Source organism: Tachyglossus aculeatus, chromosome 14 (assembly GCF_015852505.1).
Source record: "Tachyglossus aculeatus isolate mTacAcu1 chromosome 14, mTacAcu1.pri, whole genome shotgun sequence".
Classification (NCBI taxonomy): domain Eukaryota; kingdom Metazoa; phylum Chordata; class Mammalia; order Monotremata; family Tachyglossidae; genus Tachyglossus; species Tachyglossus aculeatus.
The window spans coordinates 56220190-56239262 of record NC_052079.1 but is presented as its reverse complement, the minus strand read 5'-3'; the positions used below and the strand labels follow the sequence as shown (position 1 = coordinate 56239262).

General features: G+C 45.0%; 1 non-coding gene across 1 annotated transcript; it reads left to right on the top strand.

Moving 5' to 3' along the window:
• Positions 1-18447: 18447 nt before the first annotated feature.
• Positions 18448-18585, top strand: LOC119937364. The gene has a single exon (XR_005454040.1). It is a non-coding gene; the product is annotated as a small nucleolar RNA SNORA7 (small nucleolar RNA).
• Positions 18586-19073: the final 488 nt, after the last annotated feature.

The window sequence follows — 19073 nt, the reverse complement described above, 5'->3', positions numbered from 1 at the left end:
CTCCTGGGTGAGGAGCACTCTACTGACCTCTTGCTGAGTTAAGAGCACTGTACTGGTACACTGTAGGGTGAGGAGCACTGTACTGTGCCACTGCTGAGTGAAGAGCACTGTACTGATACCCTGCTGGGTGAGGAATATCGTATAATAATAATAATGGTGGTATTTGTTAAGTGCTTACTATGTGCCAAGTGCTGTTCTAAGCGCTGGGGTAGATACAAGGTGATCAGGTTGTCCCACGTGGGGCTCACAGTCTTAATCCCCATTTTACAGATGAGGGAACTGAGGAAAAGAGAAGTTGAGTGACTTGCCCAAGGTCACACAGAAGACAAGTGGCAGAGCTGGGATTAGAACCCACGTGTTGGGTAGGGATTGTCTCTATCTGTTGCCGAATTGTACTTCCCAAGCACTTAGTACAGTGTTCTGCACACAGTAAGCGCTTAATAAATACGATTGAATGAATGAATGACCTGAGCCCACTGTTGGGTAGGGACCGTCTCTATATGTTGCCAACTTGTACTTCCCAAGCACTTAGTACAGTGCTCTGCACACAGTAAGCGCTCAATAAATACGATTGATTGATTGATTGATTGACTCCCAAGTCTGTGCTCTTTAATTCATTCAATAGTATTTATTGAGTGCTTACTGTATGCAGAACACTGTACTAAGCGCTTGGAAAGTACAAGTTGGCAACATATAGAGACGGTCCCTACCCAACAACGGGCTCACGGTCTAGAAGGGGGAGGCAGACAACAAATCAAAACATGTAGACAGGTGTCAAAATCGTCAGAACAAATAAAATTAAGGCTATATGCACATCATTAACAAAATAGAATAGTAAATATGTACAAGTAAAATAAATAGAGTAATAAATCTGTACAAACATATACAAATGCTGTGGGGAGGGGAAGGAGGTAGGGTGGGGGGGATGGGGAGGAGGAGAGGAAAAAGGGGGCCATTGAGCCATGCTGCATCTCTATCTGTTGTATCTAGACTCCGCTGGGGGAAGAGCACTGTGCTGAGCCCTTCCTGGATGAGGAGCACTGTATTGAGCTCCTGCTGGATGAAGAACACTGTACTGAACTCCTGCTGGGTGAGGAGCACTATATTGAACACCTTCCAAATGTAGAGCGTTGTCCTAAGGGCATACACCATGCACAGCAATGTCCTTGGATCTGTGGAGGGAAGGAGAGGGGTTCCATAAATTGTTTTGGTTAAAGGAGTGTCTGACATTTTTGGCACGCTTATATCTGCTCATTTATGAATAACTTTCCTGAGGTCAGGGCTCGTGTCTACAGATTATGATACTCTCCTTAATGCTAGTGCTCTGCACACAGTAAATTTTAAACTCCCCGAGGGCAGGAATCATATCTACCAACTCTACTGTACTCTCCTAACCACTCAATACAGAGCTCTGTGTGCAGTAGAATGTAATAATAATTATAATAATAATGACATTTTTAAAGTGCTCACTATGTGCCAAGCACTGTTCTAAGCACTGGGGTAGATACAAGGTGATCAGGTTGTCCCGCCTGCCACTCACATTCTTAATCCCCATTTTACAGATGAGGTAACTGAGGCACAAAGGAGTCAAATGACTTGCAAAGTCACATGGCTGATCAGTGGTGGAACCGGGATTAGAACCCATGACCTCTGACTCCCAAGCCCGTGCTCTTTCCACTGAGCCACGCTGCTTCTCTGTAAACTCCTCGAGGGCAGGGATTGATTCTACCAACTCTATTGTCCTCTGTCAAGCACTTAGTACAGCCCTCTCAGAGAGAAGGTCTTCAATAAATACTATTGATTGATGAAAGGGGGCAGATGTAGGATTATCGATGATGTCAATGAAGAAGGGGAAGCAGGACCGTAGAAGGCAGTGGGGAGAAAGAGGAGGCGAGATGTGAGTAGCGTTCAAAACATTTGGAATTTCTGAACAGCTGGAATAAAATGATTCAGTTCTCTTCTTTGTTTCTTACTTCTGCGGCCCTCGGAAATTGGGTGATTGATTTTTCGGGTGAAAATCTCCTTAGCTCCTGACCCTTTAGCCAACCCTTTCCAGGCTGTTGGTTTGTTTGTTTCTTTCTGGGATGGAAAAGTGGTAATACTAAGACTGGAAGTGATCTAGAGAATCAGCCTGGCGGAAAGAGCACAAGACTGGGAATCAGGAGACCTGGGTTCTATTCCTATCTCCACAACCTGCCCGCTGTCTGACCTTGGGTTGGTCACTTCATTTCTCTGGGCCTCAGTTTCCTTGCCTGCAAGATGTGGATGAGATACCTGTTCTTCCTTCCCCCTTAGTCTGGGAGTCCCATGTGGGTCGGGAACCGTGTCTGACTTACATGACGTGTAGTAAGCAATTAACAAATACCACAGTGATAATGGTATTATCTCTAGACCATAAGTTTGTTGTGGGCAGGGAACGTGTCTACCAACACTCTTGTATTATAGTTTTCCAAGCACTTAGTACAATGCTCTGCACACAGTAAGCACTCAGTATAATAATAATAGTAATAATGATGGTATTCGTCAAGCGCTTACTATGTGTCAAGCACTGTTTTAAGAGCTGGGGTACATACAAGTTAATCAGGTTGGACATAATCCCTGTCCCACTTGGGGCTCACAGTCTTAATCCCTATTTTATAGATGAGGTAAGTGAGGCCCAGAGAAATGAAGTGACTTGCCCAAGGTCACACAGCAGACAAGTGGTAGAGCCGGGATTAGAACCAGGTCCTTCTGATCCCCAGGCCCATGATTTATCCAATAGGCCATGCTGCTTCCCCTAATCAATCAATCAATTCAATAAATCAGTCAATTTGTTGAGCGCTTACCCTGTGCCAGGCACCGTTCTCAGTGCTGATGTAGGTACAAAGTTATCAGGTTGAACATTCATTCATTCGTACTTATTGAGCGCTTACTGTGTGCAGAGCACTGTACTAAGCACTTATAGTCCATGACTCCCATGTGGCTTGCAGTCTTTGTCCCCATTTTACAGATGAGTTAACAGGCACTGAGAAGTGAAGTGACTCGCGCAAGATCACAAAGGAGAGAAGTTGCAGAGTTGGGATTAGAACCCAGGTCTTTCAGACTCCCACGCCTGTGCTCTATCCACTAGGACACACTGTCTGATCTGAAGATCTTGTTTCTTCCCAAGAGCTTGACACTAGACAAATTTCTAGACTGTAAGCTCTCTGTGGGTAGGGAATATATTTACCAACTCTGTTATATTCTACCCTCCCAAGCACTTGGTACAATACTCAGTACAGTACAGTACTTGGGAAGCAGCGTGGCTCAGTGGAAAGAGCCCGGGTTTGGGAGCCAGAGGTCATGGGTTCTAATCCCGGATCCACCACTTGTCAGCTGTGTGACTTTGGACAAGTCACTTCACTTCTCTGGGCCTCAGTTACCTCATCTGTAAAATGGGGATTAAGACTGTGAGCCCCACGAGGGACAGCCTGATCACTTTGTATCCCCCCAGCGCTTAGAACAGTGCTTGGCACATAGTAAGTGCTTAACAAATGTTATTATTATTATTATTATTATTATTATTATTATTACTCTGTACATAAGTTGAGAAGCAGCATGGCCTAGTGGATAGAGCCCGGGCCTGGGATTCAGAAGAACCTGGGTTCTAATCCCAGCTCCACCACATGTCTGCTGTGTGACCTTGGACAAGTTACTTCACTTCTCTGTGCCTCAGTTACCTCATCTATAAAATGGGGATTAAGACTGTGAGCCCCATTTGTGACAGGGACTGTGTCCATCCTGATTATTTCTATCTCCCCCAGTGCTTAGAACAGTGTCTGGCACACAGTAAAGGTTTAACAAATACCATAAACAAAAAAAAAGTGTTCAAGAAATATAATTGCTTGATACAATTATTATTATCATTACTTATCATTATCATCACTCTGGGCTTCCGTTTTCCCATCTATAAAATGGGGATAAAGTCCCTGCTCTTCCTCCTAGATAATAAACAGTTCCTACGTATGATTTGACAATCTTGAATCAACCTGAACACTTGGTGCCCACAAAAGGTTGATTAATACAACAGCAATTTTAATGGGATCACGGAAGCCCCAGAAGTGCAAAACAAAGTTTGAAGTGGGGGGAATGATGTTTTCTGGAGAAAACCCAAAGACCCCAAGGACTTGGCCCTTTAACTACAGTTGTTTTAAGGTACTGTACTGACACCTGAGGTCTTTGGGCTTGTTAAGTCAGATTCTCAGCTGGGCCTGGTTGAGGAGATTGATTGGGGGAGGCTGGTCACCATTTATTCTGCTCTTGCCGGGAACAGAGGAGGTTTCTGCTTAGGCTAGGGCAAGTCCTGTGGGAGATTTAGAGAGTCAGTCATCGAAAGGGAGTCTGGAGTGTTGAAAACTAGCCCTAGTACTAAAACTAAAAGTCCTTAACACTTCAGGAAAGGCTGGGAAAGAAGCTGTGAGACCTAGTGCGTAGAGTAGAGGCCTGAAAGTCTGAAGGACTTGGGTCTTCTTGCCTATTGTGTAACTAGAGGAGCTTTCTGCTTAGGCTAGGGCAAGTCCAGTGGGAGATCCAGAAAGTCAGTCATCAAAAGGGAGTCTGGACTGTTGAAAATTAGCCCTAATTTAAAACTAAAGGCCCTAAACACTTCAAGAAAAGCTGGGAAGGAAGCTGTGAGGCCTAGTGAGTAGAGGCCTGTAAGTCTGAAGCACGTGGGTCTTCTTGCCTACTGTGTAACTTTGGTTAAGTTCCTTTACTTTTCTGGGCCTCAGTTTCCTTTTTGTTTTTTAAGGTATGTGTTGAGTGCTTACTTCATGACAGGCATTGTTCTAAGCCCTAGGATAGATTCAAGGTAATTAGGTTGGATTCAGTTTCTATACCACATGAGACTCACCGTCTTAATATCTCTCTTATAGTTGAGGTAACTAAGGCCCAGAGAAGTGATTTACCCAAGATCACACAGCAGACAAGTAGAGAACATTAGAACTCAGGTCCTTCTAACTCCCCGGTCTGGGATCTCTCTATCAACTAGGCTATGCTGCTTCTCAAGTGCTTAGTACACTGTTCTGCACACAGTAAGTGCTCAATAAATATGATTGAATGAATGAATCTGTAAAAGGGGGATTAAGACTGTGAGCCCCATGAGTGACACGGACTGTGTCCAACCTGATTTGCTTGTATCTACCCCATGCTTAGTACAGGGTCTGGCATATAGTAAACATTTAACAATTTCCATTTTTTAAAAAAGGAGAGCTTCTAGCCAGGAAGAGGCTGTATTGGGGGGTCTGAGGGGTGGACCCTCTCTCTGTTCTGAGAGCTGGAGGCTCCAAGATCCTTCAGCTAAGGAGATTCAATGTGGGGAAGTCCCTTCATTTGCTCAGTCCCTAGGCCTCCTGAAGAAGAAAACATCAGCCATCTTTCAGCGAGATGAGGTAAGTGTGCCTCCGGATTTTTCCGAGGAGGGTGAGAAACAGGTCTTGGGAAGATAAAGCTGTAGTGGATAAGATTATTGCAGAAGGGAAAAAAATTGAATCACAGTTCACGTCGAGGGCTTATCACGAGTCGTTAATCAGAGCTTTGGTTTTGATCCTCATGAAGAAGCTCCAGAGAGAATTCACTCTCTGGGCCCTGAAGTGGTTGTAGGGACTTTAATGGAAGTGGAAATTGAAGTGTCTTTGAATTATCTTTATTTATCTTTGTTCAGGCTGGTTTTTGGTATTGTTGGTGTCCTTTAACATGTAGATAAAGCCTTACAAATCGGAGGCTAATTCATGGAGGTGGCCAATGGGAGATATTTGTTTAGTGGTGTAAATCTTTGTATTTGGGGTTCAAAGGTGAGGCCCTGTTGAAGGTGCCTGTGGTGTTTGTGGTTTGGATGACAGTGTTTTGTATCCATTTCACCGGAAATGAGGTAACTAGTCTCTGTTTGTCAAGCCTTTAGCCACCATTTGATGAGTTCTGTACGCCGGCAATTACATCTTAAAAAAGAAAAAAAAGAAAGAAAAACGAGGAAATGAACCCTAGAATGGAAAGTCCCCTTCTGTAATGTTTCTGTGTCTGTCTTGTCATATGGTAAATTCTCTGAGGGGAGGGATAATAATAATATGGTATTTAAGCACTTACTGTAGGCACCTTACTAAGCACTGGGATCTTTTGGACTAACTCTATAACACTGGCTCTCTCTGTGCACCTAATCAGCACTCAATCTTAGGTGTGTTTGTTGTCATTTTGGTTTATTTGGTACTGAAGGGCTTACTATACTAAGTGTTGGGATAGCTACAGGCTAATCAGGTTAGACAAAATAGACATAATTCCTGTCCCACATGGGGCTTACAGTCTCAATCCACATTATTACAGATGAGGTAACTGAGGCCCAGAGAAGTGAAATGACTTGACCAAGGTCACATAGCAGTCAAGTGGCAGAGTTGGGATTAGAACCCGGTTCCTTCCGACTCCCAGGGCCATGCTGATTGGGCACTGTTTGAATAGTTGTGCAAAGCTCTCTGCTCTTTTTCCACCCAACATGTCAAAGGAAAACTACCTGCTCTTTTTCCATCCATGTCAAAAGCTTGAAAGAAGCCTGCCCTTCTTCCTCCTCCCTACACCTCACTGTGAATTTTTCTAATTGTCTGTGTGCCTTTTCCACTTTTTTATACTTCCACAGGTGTTTGGCAATGAGGTGTGGGCCCATTTAGTCTGGCCATGCTTCAATCCAGTTTGGAAACATTCTTTGGATACATCTTTGATGTTGGAAGGCACCAAGAAGCCTTCCCTGACAAAGTCCTTGTGCCCACCTTATTTTATTAACAATAATAATAATTAAGCAATTACTATGTACTAAGCTCTGGGATAAATACAAGATCATCAGGTCCCACAGGGGCTCACACTGAAGTTGTTTTGGTATTTTGCTTTTTGGGGTATTTGCTAAGCATTTACTATGCAAGGCACTGTACTTAGCACTGGGGTAGAAACGAGTTAATCAGGGTGGACACAGTCAATAAGAAAGACTGAAAGTCCTGGACTGAGCCCCCTTTTTCCTCTCCTCCTCCCCAAACCCTCCCACCCTACCTCCTTCCCCCCCACAGCACTTGTGTATATATATTTGCACAGATCTATTACTCTATTTATTTAACTTGTACCTATTTACTATTCTATTTATTTTGTTAATGATGTGCATAGAGCTTTAATTTGTTCTGACGATTTTAACACCTGTCTACATGTTTTGTATGTTTCCCCCTTCTAGACTGTGAGCCCGTTGTTAGGTAGGGACTGTCTCTATTTGTTGCCGACTTGTACTTCTCGAGCACTTAGTAGAGTGCTTTGCACACAGTAAGCACTCAATAAATATGAATGAATGAAATCGCTCAATAAATACAATTGACTGAGGGCTACCTCCAAATGTCTTCCACGTTTGTGGCAGGTGACTGGCTTCCTCTGGGGGCCCCAGATTAACGTGACTGACAGGAGAGTTAGGGTCTAGAAGACCCTCCCTCCCACTGGCTGTAGTGCTCTGTCTGCATCACTTTTAATGTCCTTCAGCAAGTTCTAACGAAGGCATGGCATTTTATTCAGTCATTATCTTGTCCTAAATACTGAGGTGGTTATAAAATCATCAGATTGGACACAGTCTAAAAGGGAGGAAAAACACTGGTTTTCTATCCCTGCTCTAAAGATGAGGAAACTGAGGCCCAGAGAAATGACTTACCCAAGGACACAAGGCAGGGCTGAGACTAGAACCCAGTTCTCCTGACTCCTTCCCCTAAGCCTCGCTGTCTCCCTGTGGCTTACCTGTTCTACAAAACAGAGGACATCTTTTATGTGCTAATTTTACACTAAGCACTGAGGTAGATAAAAGATTATCAGATGGGATGCAGTCTGAGGGAGGGAGAGTAGGAATCATCTCCATCATTCAGAGGAGGAAACTGAGGCCCAGAGAGATTAAACTAACTTTGTCCAAGGGTAAGGGGTGGAGCTGGGATTAGAATCTGGCTTTCCAAACCCCAGGTCCTGTACTCTAACCATTAGGCAACACAGCCTCCAAAGTTTCCACCCATCCCATGTGTTGGAAAAAGCGAGGGACCATGGTCAAGTTACTTAACCCCTCTGTGCCTCGGTGACCTCATCTGTAAAATGGGAATTAAATTCTCCCACTAAAACCGAGCCCCTATGGGTCAGACACTGTGTTGAACCTGAATTATCTTGTATCTACCTCAGCGCTTAGCACAGTGCCTGCCAATCAATCATTTTTTGAGCACTTCTGGGTCCAGAGCACGGTACTAAATGCTTAAGAGAGTCCAATACAACAGTTAATAGACACGTTCTCTGCCCTGGAGCATAGTAATTGCTTAACAAGTACAATGAAAAAGTTACCTCAATACCCCAGTCCTTTAACTGAAGAAAAAATGTCAATATTCATTTTTTTCTTTGAAATGTTCATGATAGAACATCCTTACTTGTGAATTTGAGGGGTGAAATATGTGCTTTTCGAGGCAGTTCTAAGCAAGTATCAGCGCTCATGAAAGAGAAAGTCCACCTGCAGTGAAACCCACCGCTCAGGAAGAGGTGAGGCGGAGGGGAGCCTATGTCCGATGAGGGGGTGGGGGCCTGCTGGTTGCCCCTAGCTATTGGATATCTTTGCCACTGTGCACCTGGCACTCTCCATCCTCTCCTGCCGCCCCCCTGCACTGGGCAAATTGCCATGGCAACAGATGGGCTGAGGGTGGGAAGCATCCTGTGTGTTGGGAGGGGCGGGAGGGGCAGGACTCCCACAAGGACCAGTGCCCAGGTCAGTTGGGGCTTGACTTGGGCTTGCCCACTTCCAGTGTTCATCACAGCATGTCACCCCTCTAGGAGACCCAGGAGCAGTCCCCTGAGCCACATTTCCTTCCCGACTTGCCGCTGGAAGCCCGAACCTCTGAAGGAACTCTCCTTCCTCCCCACCCTCCTTCCCGCCTCCCCACCACCCCCCAGGAGAAGAGGTTGCCAGGACTCGCCAATTGGGTCACTGTTGGGATGCCATCCAAGCTGATACTTTCTGCAGGCCAGGTCTCGGACACCAGAGCGTGAGAAATAACACGGTGTACTGGATAGAGCATGGGCTCTAATCCCAGCTCTGCCGCGTGTCTATTGTGTGACCTTGGGCAAGTCACTTTACTTCCCTGGGCCTCAGTTATCACATCTGGAAAATAAGGATCGAGACTGTGAGCCTTATGTGGGGCAAGGACTGTGTCCAACCCGATTTGCTTGCATCTACGCCTGGCACACAGTAAGTGCTTAACAAATAATACAAATTATTATTATTATCATTATTATTACGAAGTGTCCAGAAGTCTGCTTCAGCAGCAGGGAAACCCCCTCTGGGGTCTTCCGGAGGGAGCCAGGGAGTATGGCTTTTCAAGTAATCGTAATTTAAGCACTTACTATGTTCCAGACTCTGCACTGAGTGCTAGTGCAGATACAAGCTAATCACAAGTGAGGGTGAGCCCCATGTGGGACAGAGACTGTGTCTGAATTGTTTAGCTTGTATCTACCCAAGTGCTTAATACAGTGCCTGGCACATAGTAAGCACTTCACAAATACCATTTTTAAAAGCATTAATAGCAAAATGAGGAGGTTGCCACTTAGTGATCTCAACTCTGGCATCCTTCTGGAGGTCTATCTACTCTTTCCCCCACCTCCACCAAAAAAAACCCAAACCCTTCTTCTCTTAACATGGATTTCAGATGAGATCGTGATGATGATAAACACTTTTTTTATAACACCTCTTTCTTTATTTTTAAATGTATTTTTTTCTTCAATAACACCCGCACACTGCCTGACTCAGGTGAATAGCTTCTTAAGGGGAGGGAAAAGATGTCTTTCTTGTGGTGTTTCTGACTAGAAAGATTCCCTTTCTGAAGGCATTAGAATAATCACTCTTCCTTGTGATTATTAGACCTTCACCAGGTGTGTCAACTTTATTAGGCTTGCCAAATGTTCTGGCATCATTACTGTTCTGATGTGTGTTCTTTGCCTATTTCATGTGATACTTAATGGCTATATATTTCCTTCTTAAAGGCAAAGGTAGGGGAGGTGGGAGAGTCTGTTTGAAATTTGTTCCAGCCACACGCCTGTTGGGCTTCGATGATAGATTTATTTGCTTGTGAGCTCTCTGAGGGCTATTTACCCAGATACCTAACACGGTCCCCAACATTGCTATGATGTTTTCAACTATTCTTTAATCAGTGATGTTTATGGAACACTTACTTTGGGCAGAGCTCTTTCCTAAATGCTTGGGAGAGTATAACCAATATCTGATACCTGATCCCTCGTCTCAAATAACTTAATCTGTGTGCAAGGCAGTGTACTGAGCACTTGAAAGAGAATAATAGCTAGTAGACATGATCCCAGACCTCACTGGGATTAGAGCCTCCCAGAAGGCTATTGAAAACAATATATAATAATTATGATATTTGTTAAGTGTTAAAGACAGGGTGGACTATTCTTTATACATCTCTCTCTTCCCTTGGCAGGTTCTTCTCCTAAGAGGGAGAGCTTCATGTCAACTTAGCCCACACCTCTTCAATCAATCAGTGATTTTTATTGAGCACTTGGCCTAGTGGCTAGAGCCTGGATGTAGGTTCTAATCCTGGCTCTGCCACTGTCTGCTGTGTGACCTTGGGAAAGTCACTTCACTTCCATGGGCCTCAGTTCCCCCATCTGTCAAATGGGCTTCTTAAGATTGCGAGCCCCAGATGGGGACTGAATCCAACCCACTTGGCTTGTATCCACCTCAGAACTTAGTATGATTAAGTTGGAGTGCTGTACTATTCATTCATTCACTCAATCGTATTTATTGAGCACTTAGTGTGCAGATCACAGTACTAAGAGCTTGGGAGTGTACAATATGACAACAAACAGACAAATTCCTTGCCCACAACAAGCTTACAGTCTAGGGTCTCAGGGCCAACCACTTTCCTAAATGCTTGGGAGAGTACAATACAAAAGAATTAGTAGACGTGTTCCTTGCCCATAACAAGCTTACAGCCTAGAGGATTGTACCTTTTTTATTTATATTAATGTCCATTCTCCCCCTCTAGACTGTGAACTCCATGTGAACATATCTACCAACTCTGTCATATTGCACTTTCAAGTGCTTAGTACAGTGCTCTGAGCACAGTAAGCATTCAATAAATACAATTTTTATTGTATACTTTATTCCCCCTTCAGAACTTGTATCTAAATGAATATTGATTTGAATATTCTATAAGAATTGCAACCCTGGAGACAGCATTTAATCCTGGCTGCACCACTTGCCTGCTATTGGAATCTTGGTCAAGACACTTAACTTCTCTGTACCTCCATTTCCCCATCAGGAACATAGGGATTAAATACTTTGTTCTCTTCCTTCTATGAGCCTCGTGTGCCGTGGCTCACAGGGACTGTGACCAAATTGATTACGCTATAGACACCCCAGAGTTTAGCATAGTGTTGGGCACAGAATAAGGGCTAACAAGTGGTCATCTTGTTGCCTTGAATTGTTCTCTCCCAAGGGTTCAAACCAGTGAAACACTTAGTCATGCTTTCCCTTCGATTGTTAATGAGAAATCATTTAACTGGGGAATTGTCATTGTATGTGCCCTCATGGGTTTTTGTGGAGCACTGTACTAAGTGCTTGGGAGAATGTAATACCATGTTCCCTACCAATAATAATAATAATTGTTAAGTGCTTACTATATGCAAAGCACTCTTCTAAGCACGGGGGAGGTTACAAGGTGATCAGGTTGTCCCACTGGGGGCTCACAGTTTTAATCCCCATTTTACAGATGAGGTCACTGAGTCCCAATGAAGTGACTTGCCCAAAGTCACACAGCTGACAGTTGGTGAAGCCGGGATTTGAACCCATGACCTCTGACTCCAAAGCCCATGCTCTTTCCATTGAGCCACGCTACTTCTACCCATATGAAGCTAATGGTCTGGGAGCAGAGGAGTCAGACATAAATCGTTTTCATTAATAATATACAACTTACAGATATGCGCACAATTGCTGTGGGGTTGAAAGTGGGGCTAATACCAAATTCATGAAAGTCAAAGATCCAAGTTCATTGACAAAGAAGGGAGAGCAAGCTGAGAAAAGAGGGTTTAATCGGGGAAGGCTTCCTGGAGGAGGTGTGACCTTAATACGTGCAAAATCTCTAGCTCGACAAACAGCAATGAAAAGCCTGAAAGCATGTGGGACTTGATACCCATTCTCTCTACAGGGCATGCATTTCTGAACCCTGATTCCCTTTTGGATACGAAACCTAACAGTTTGCTTATATTTCCTCGAGGTAACAGGATGTTGATTAGCAAGTCCCCGAAAGCCTTCATCTGAGCCGAAGCAGGAAGAAGAGGGACATGGAAAGGAGAAATTGTGTCCCCTTCGCCAGAACTGCTGAGAGATCAGGCTCCGGGGAAAGGTTCTGTCATCCACAGCCCGGAGCTGAGAAAATGGGGCAGAAAAGCCCATTGGAAAAGAGTTCAAACTGACAACCAAGTCCCTTTATTCCCTTTATCTTCACCCCAGATTCCCTATCCGAGGTTGAGAGTTTCTAGTGGAGAGGAGGGAGGAAAAAAAAATAAATGAGGCTAAACAGAAAAATATCCGCAGGGTATTTTAACAGGGTGTGTGTGGGGGGGGGGGGGAGGGGGGAAGTCATCTCCTTTTCTTGGTGACTGGGATTTTATAGAAGTCATTTGCTTAGAAATAGCCCTGGCCGTGAATTTTTATAACCATAGTTTAGGCAGTGCTTTTGTGGAGAAATGGTTGAGCAATTTTTCCATAAATTAGTGTGAGAGAGAAAGAACCTATAAAATTTGTCAGCAGGGCTCCTGGAGTGTGCTATTTTCAAACAGTACAAATTGTGACTGGCTCAGCACCATATGGTATTTAATTTTCTCTAATGCATGCATGTGCACAAATTGCATTTCAGTAACGGGGAATGCAGTCGCTTGGCAGCCAATCTGCATCTCCGCGGACAGGTCGGTGGAGAGGGTCAGGAAGAGAGCAGCAAAGACTAGAAGCGGTCATTTTTTTTTTTTTTTTTTTGTCTATAGGAAGATGATTCAGTCACTCGCACCAAAAACTCCAAAAATACCTGTTCCAGAAAGTGGCTCTCTACAGGTCTTTTTCACTGACTATTCTTCATTTCCCCATGAAAAGAGCACAGGCCTGGGCTCGATTTATTTTTAATTATAATAATGGTGTTTAAGTGCTTGCTATATGACAAGCACTGTTCTAAACATTGGGGTAGATAGAAGGTAATCAGGTTGGACACTGCCTGTGCCACATGGGGTCTCACAGTGTTACTCCCCATTTTACAGATGAGTTACCTGAGTCACAGAAAAGTGAAGTGACTTGCCCAAGATCATACAGCAGACAAGTGGCAGATGGGGATTAGAACCCACATCTTCTGACTCCAAGGCCCGTGCTTTTTCCACTAGGCCATGTTGCTTCCCTTCCGAAGAATCCTTCAAGCCGAAATCGAACTGGCATCCTAAGGATCAATCATTGGCATTTATTGAGCACTTACTGAGTGCAGAGCACTCAACTAAGCTCTTGGGAGAGTGCAATACAAGATACATTTATGCACATTTTACGCAGAGGAGTCAGAGAACCTGGAATGTTCAAGAGGCCTTCTCTGACTAAACCACTTCTCTCGCTCTTTTGCATCATCCTTGCACTTTGATTTGCCCCCTTTTTTCACCCCACATTCAGCCCCACAACACTTATGTACACATCTGTTATTTATGTTAATGTAAGCCTCTCCCTCTAGACTGTGAGCTCGTCTTGGGCAGGGAATGTGTCCGTTTTACTGTTACAATGTATTCTCCAAGCACTTAGTACAGTGCTCTGCACACAGTGCTTAAATATGATTAATTTGGTTTTGAGAGTTAGGGGTGTTGGATGATGCAGAAAATGTCACTGGGGGAGAGTCAGGGGTCTTGGGTGGTCCGTGCTGCGTCACGAGGGGAAAGTCAGGGGTGTTGGATTGTCCTTGCTGGGTCAGTGGAGGAGAGGCAGGGAAGTGGGATGGTCCGCCCATTACTGTGAGGGTGGGTGTCCAGGAGGGGCAACCAGCTCCCAGTTGTCACTGGTCCATCCCAGGATTTGCTCATAGTCTTCTCTGCCTATTTCCAAATGATTGGCGAAAACCTTCCTCTTCCAACTTGGGATGAATGGAAGGAAGTCTTGAGTGTGAATCCCTAGCATTCACGTGGAGATGCCGGCGGTGTCACTGAATCCAATCCCAGAGGTGACTGTAGATGGTAATGACCAGGACAACCCCCCTCAGGAATTGGTGACAGGAAAGCAATCTGGGGACAGAAAAAGCAGCATTCAGAAATGTGCAAGGTCTTGTGTGCAAACAGATGAGGATGTCACAATCACTCAAAAGTATTGATGGAGCACTTTTTCTACGATGAGGATGTCACAATCACTCAAAAGTATTGATGGAGCACTTTTTCTATGATGAGGATGTCACAATCACTCAAAAGTATTGATGGAGCACTTTCTGTGTGCCAAGCATTCTCCTGAGAACTCAGGAGAGTACAAGAGTTTGTAGACATTATCCTTGCCCTCCAGGAGCTTACAGTCTATTGTGTGCAGAGCTCTGTACTGAGCACTTTGGGGAGTACAGTAGTTAGATCCTATCACTGTCTTCAAGGAGTTTACTGTCTATTGTGTGGGGTGCATTGTACTGAGCACTTGGGGGAGTACAATACTGTTGTTAGAAACAATCCTTGCCCTCAGAGAACTTTTAGTCTATGTGCAGAGCACTCTACTAAGCACTTGGGAGACTATAATGCACAAACTATTGCAGATCTGGAGGAAATTCAGTGCATGTCTTAGTGGAAAGCATGTGGGCCTAGAAGCCAGAGGTCCCAGCTTTGCTTCTGACCTGCTTGGTGACCTTGGGCCAGTCACTTAACCACTCTGTGCCCCATTCATTATTGTTGTTATTATCATTACTACTTCTATTATTCTTCTTGTTATTATGGTACTTAAGTGCTTACTATGTGCCAAGTGCTGGGATAGATTTAACCTAATCTGGTTGGACACAATCCATGTCCCACATGGGGCTCTCACTCTTAATCCTCATTTCACAGATGAGGTAACTGAGGCCCAGTGAAGCCAGCTGCCCAAGGTCACACATCAAACTTGTGGCAGAGTCGGGGTTGTGGGCAGGGAGCATTTCTACCAACTCCGCTATATTTTCCTCTCCCAGGCGATTAGTACAGTGCTCTGTGATCAATAAATATGATGGATTGAATAATTCAGCTGGTGTCTTGGAGCATTTCCCAAACCAGCCCACCTCCCCATCAGGTCCCCCTTCACCTGTGAACAACCATGCTTTATCGCTACAGCAGCTGACTATGGGACTTGAATGCCGGCAGGAAATTCTACAAGCAATTCTGGAAACCTGAACGTCTACTTTTTATATACTGCCCTTCAACTCCATCAGAGCTCCTTGCCTCTCCCTCACTAGGTTTTAGGTTATAAATTGGAGGCTGGCGTTCCTCCTATCTCAGGGAGGAGTGGTATTTAACGGTAAGGAAACAGGCCCCTGGGCCATGAGAGGAATAAAAAACGACACTTGGGATTTATCCTGGAGAGAAAGTGGACATTGCACTCATTTGGTCTTTGTCCTAAAGGACATCTCCCTGCCTGCTTGAAGAGTTTTATTGGTTCTGGGATTTATTTTAGGGTACTGAAGTGCTTACTCTGTACCAGACACTGTACTAGATCCAAGCTAATCAGTCTGAACTCAGTCCAGATCCCACGTGGGGCTTGTAGTCTTAATCCCCATTTTCCAGATGAGGTGATGGAGGCACAGAGAAGTGACTTAACCAAGGTCCCATAGCAGACGAGTGGCAGAGCCGGGATTAGAACCCAGGTCCTCCCGACTCCCAGGCCGGTGCTTCTATATATTAGGGCCTGCTGCTTCCCTGCTGGGAATATTTTTTTTTTCCCCCCACCTCCTTTCAAAATGAAAGGTTTGCAGTTCATGGCAGTTGATTCAGTTCAAGCTGTCATTTTGGAGGGAAATTTATTGATGCGAATGAAGGTTGATCTTCTATCTGGTGGACCCTCTTGATGAGCAGACCCTCTTCATGATGCAGAGTTCCAGGTTTGTCTGGGAGTGGAATAATAATCATGATGTATCCAGCGCTTAGAACAGTGCTTTGCACATAGTAAGTGCTTAATAAATGCCATCATTATTATTATTATGATGTTTAAGCACCTACTATGTGCCAATCAATGGTATTTATTGAACACTCTGTATGTGTACAGCAGGGTATTAAGTACAGTATCAAGCCTGTAAGAAAATATGATGCCCAGCACCATGCTGAACAGTGTTCCACATATGATTTACAGTCTGAAAGGAATGCAGAACAGGTAATTAATCCCCCATTTTACAGATGGGGAAACTGAGGCCCAGAAAAGTGACTTAATTATTGAATGCTTACTATATGCAGAGCACTGTAATAAGCGATCGGGAGAGTCCAATATAACAGTGTTGGTAGAGATGCTGCCAGTCTGTGATGAGCTTACAGTCTAGTCGGGGAGACAGACTTGAATATAAATAAATTATGGATATGGACATCTCTGCTATGGGGGTGAATTAAGGGTGCGAATCCAAGTGCCAGTGACGCAGCGGGAGACTTGCCAAAGGTCACACAGCTGGCAAGAGGCAGATTTGGGGTGTTCCGCCTGCTTTCAGACGAAATTAAATGGTGAAAGTCAGCCCAGATAAATCACCCTGGGCTCCTGTCAGCTTCACAGAGCGAACCGGCCCTTTCTCGCAGTCAGAATTCAGCGAACGTGTCTTCGCTATACTGCCCTGCCCTCAGTCCAGTGGTGTGAGAGAGTACAAGTGAACATGAGCTGTCTGGGCAGCAGGAGATAGGAATCTTAATCCCAGCTCTACGACCGCTGGATGGGAAGTTCCGTCTTCCCATCTGTAGAATGGGGACAAATCCTTTCCACTCCCTGCTTCACCCAAGAAAATTCATGTGGCTTGCTGTGAGCAGGAAACACAGCTGCTGATTCTGTTGTCCTCTCCCGAGCACTTAGTACAGGGCTCCGCTCATAGTAAGTGTTCAGTCATGGCTATTGATGGATTGAAAATGTGCTAGGGGGAAAAATAAGGGCTTTAGAAACTCAAACTTTCATTCATCATCGTCAAAGGACCATTGACACCTTCTAGGGAAGGTGAAGCAACGTGGCTTAGTGGAAAGAGCATGGGCTTGGGAGTCGGAGGTCATGGGTTCTAATTCCGGCTCCGCCACTTCATCATCATCATCAATCGTATTTACTGAGCACTTACTATGTGCAGAGCACTGTACTAAGTGCTTGGGAAGTACAAATTGGCAACATATAGAGACAGTCCCTACCCAACAGTGGGCTCACAGTCTAAAAGAGGGAGAAAGAGAACAAAACCAAACATACTAACAAAATAAAATGAATAGAATAGATATGTACAAGTAAAATAAATAAATAAATAGGGTAATAAATATGTACAAACATATATACATATATACAGGTGCTGAGGGGAAGGGAAGGAGGTAAGATGGGGGGATGGAGAGGGGGACGAGGGGGAGAGGAAGGAAGGGGCTCAGTCTGGGAAGGCCTCCTGGAGGAGGTGAGCTCTCAGCAGGGCCTTGAAGGGAGGAAGAGAGCTAGCTTGGCGGATGGGCAGAGGGAGAGCATTCCAGGCCCGGGGGTTAACGTGGGCCGGGGGTCGATGGCGGGACAGGCGAGAACAAGGTACGGTGAGGAGATTAGCGGCAGAGGAGCGGAGGGTGCGGGCTGGGCTGTAGAAGGAGAGAAGGGAGGTGAGGTAGGAGGGGGTGAGGTGATGGACAGCCTTGAAGTCCAGGGTGAGGAGTTTCTGCCATTTGTCAGCTGTGTAGCTTTGGGCAAGTAACTTAACTTCTCTGTGCCTCAGTTACCTCATCTGTAAAATGGGGATTGACTGTGAGCCCAACATGAGACAACCTGATTACCTTGTACCTACCCCAGTTGTTAGAACTGTGCTTGGCACATAATAAGTGCTTAACAAATGCCAACATAATTATTAGGGAAGGGGGAGGGGACAAGCCAGGCTCTCTCCATCCCTGGAATTCTTCTGTGGAGGGTCCCACTTCAAGAGGAGTGACACAGGTGCCTAAACTACAACGCTCCCATCCAACCAGCCCCTTATAGCTTTTTTTTTTTTTAAAAAAAAATGTATTTAAGGACTTATTCTGTGCGAGGCACTATTCTAAGCATTGGGCCAATGCAAGCTAATCAGTGTGGCTCCTCTATGCCTATTAGGAATTTCGTTCCAAATACCTGAAGCCCCTGTCAACAGAAGAAGTTCACAGTCTTAATCCCCAGTTTTCAGATGAGGGAATCAAGGTCCATTCATTCAATTCAATCATATTTATTGAGCATTAAGCACTGTAGGGCCCCTCTCGGGGTTGCACCTGGGGAGTTTCCAGTACTCTACCAATTGCGGCTTTGGAAGGGAGAGTCAAGCAGAGGCCTATCCATTCCATTCCTAGCTTGGGCAGTGGTTAGTGAGTGGAAGGCAGTCTGCTACAAGTCAAAACTCACCCGTGCTGGGCAGCAGCAGCTCGGAAGAGAGTCGAGGGTGGAAACTCGAGTTAACTGTGTGGAAGGCGGCGATGGTAAACCACTTACAGATTTTTACCAAGAAAACTCTATGGATCCACTACCGGAATGATTGCAGATGGAGAGCAGGGCATTCTGGAAGAGTTGTATCTGTGATGTCGCTATAGGTCGGAAATAATTGAACGGCATAAGACAACAAGCGCTATACAAAGTGCTTGAGCCAGTGAAGTGACTTGCCCAAGGTCACACAGTGGACAACTGGAGGAGGGTAGATTCGAATCCAAGTCTTTCTGACACCCAGGCCCGGGCTCTAGCCACTAGACTGCACTGCTTCTCGAGTTGCCGTTGTGCCCGAGGCCCAAGGAGATGCCAGCGATACCACCTGGAAGTAATCCATGTCGTGGCTGTAGAACAGTTCCTATTGGAGGGAGACAGATGGCTCCATGGCATCTTCTTCACC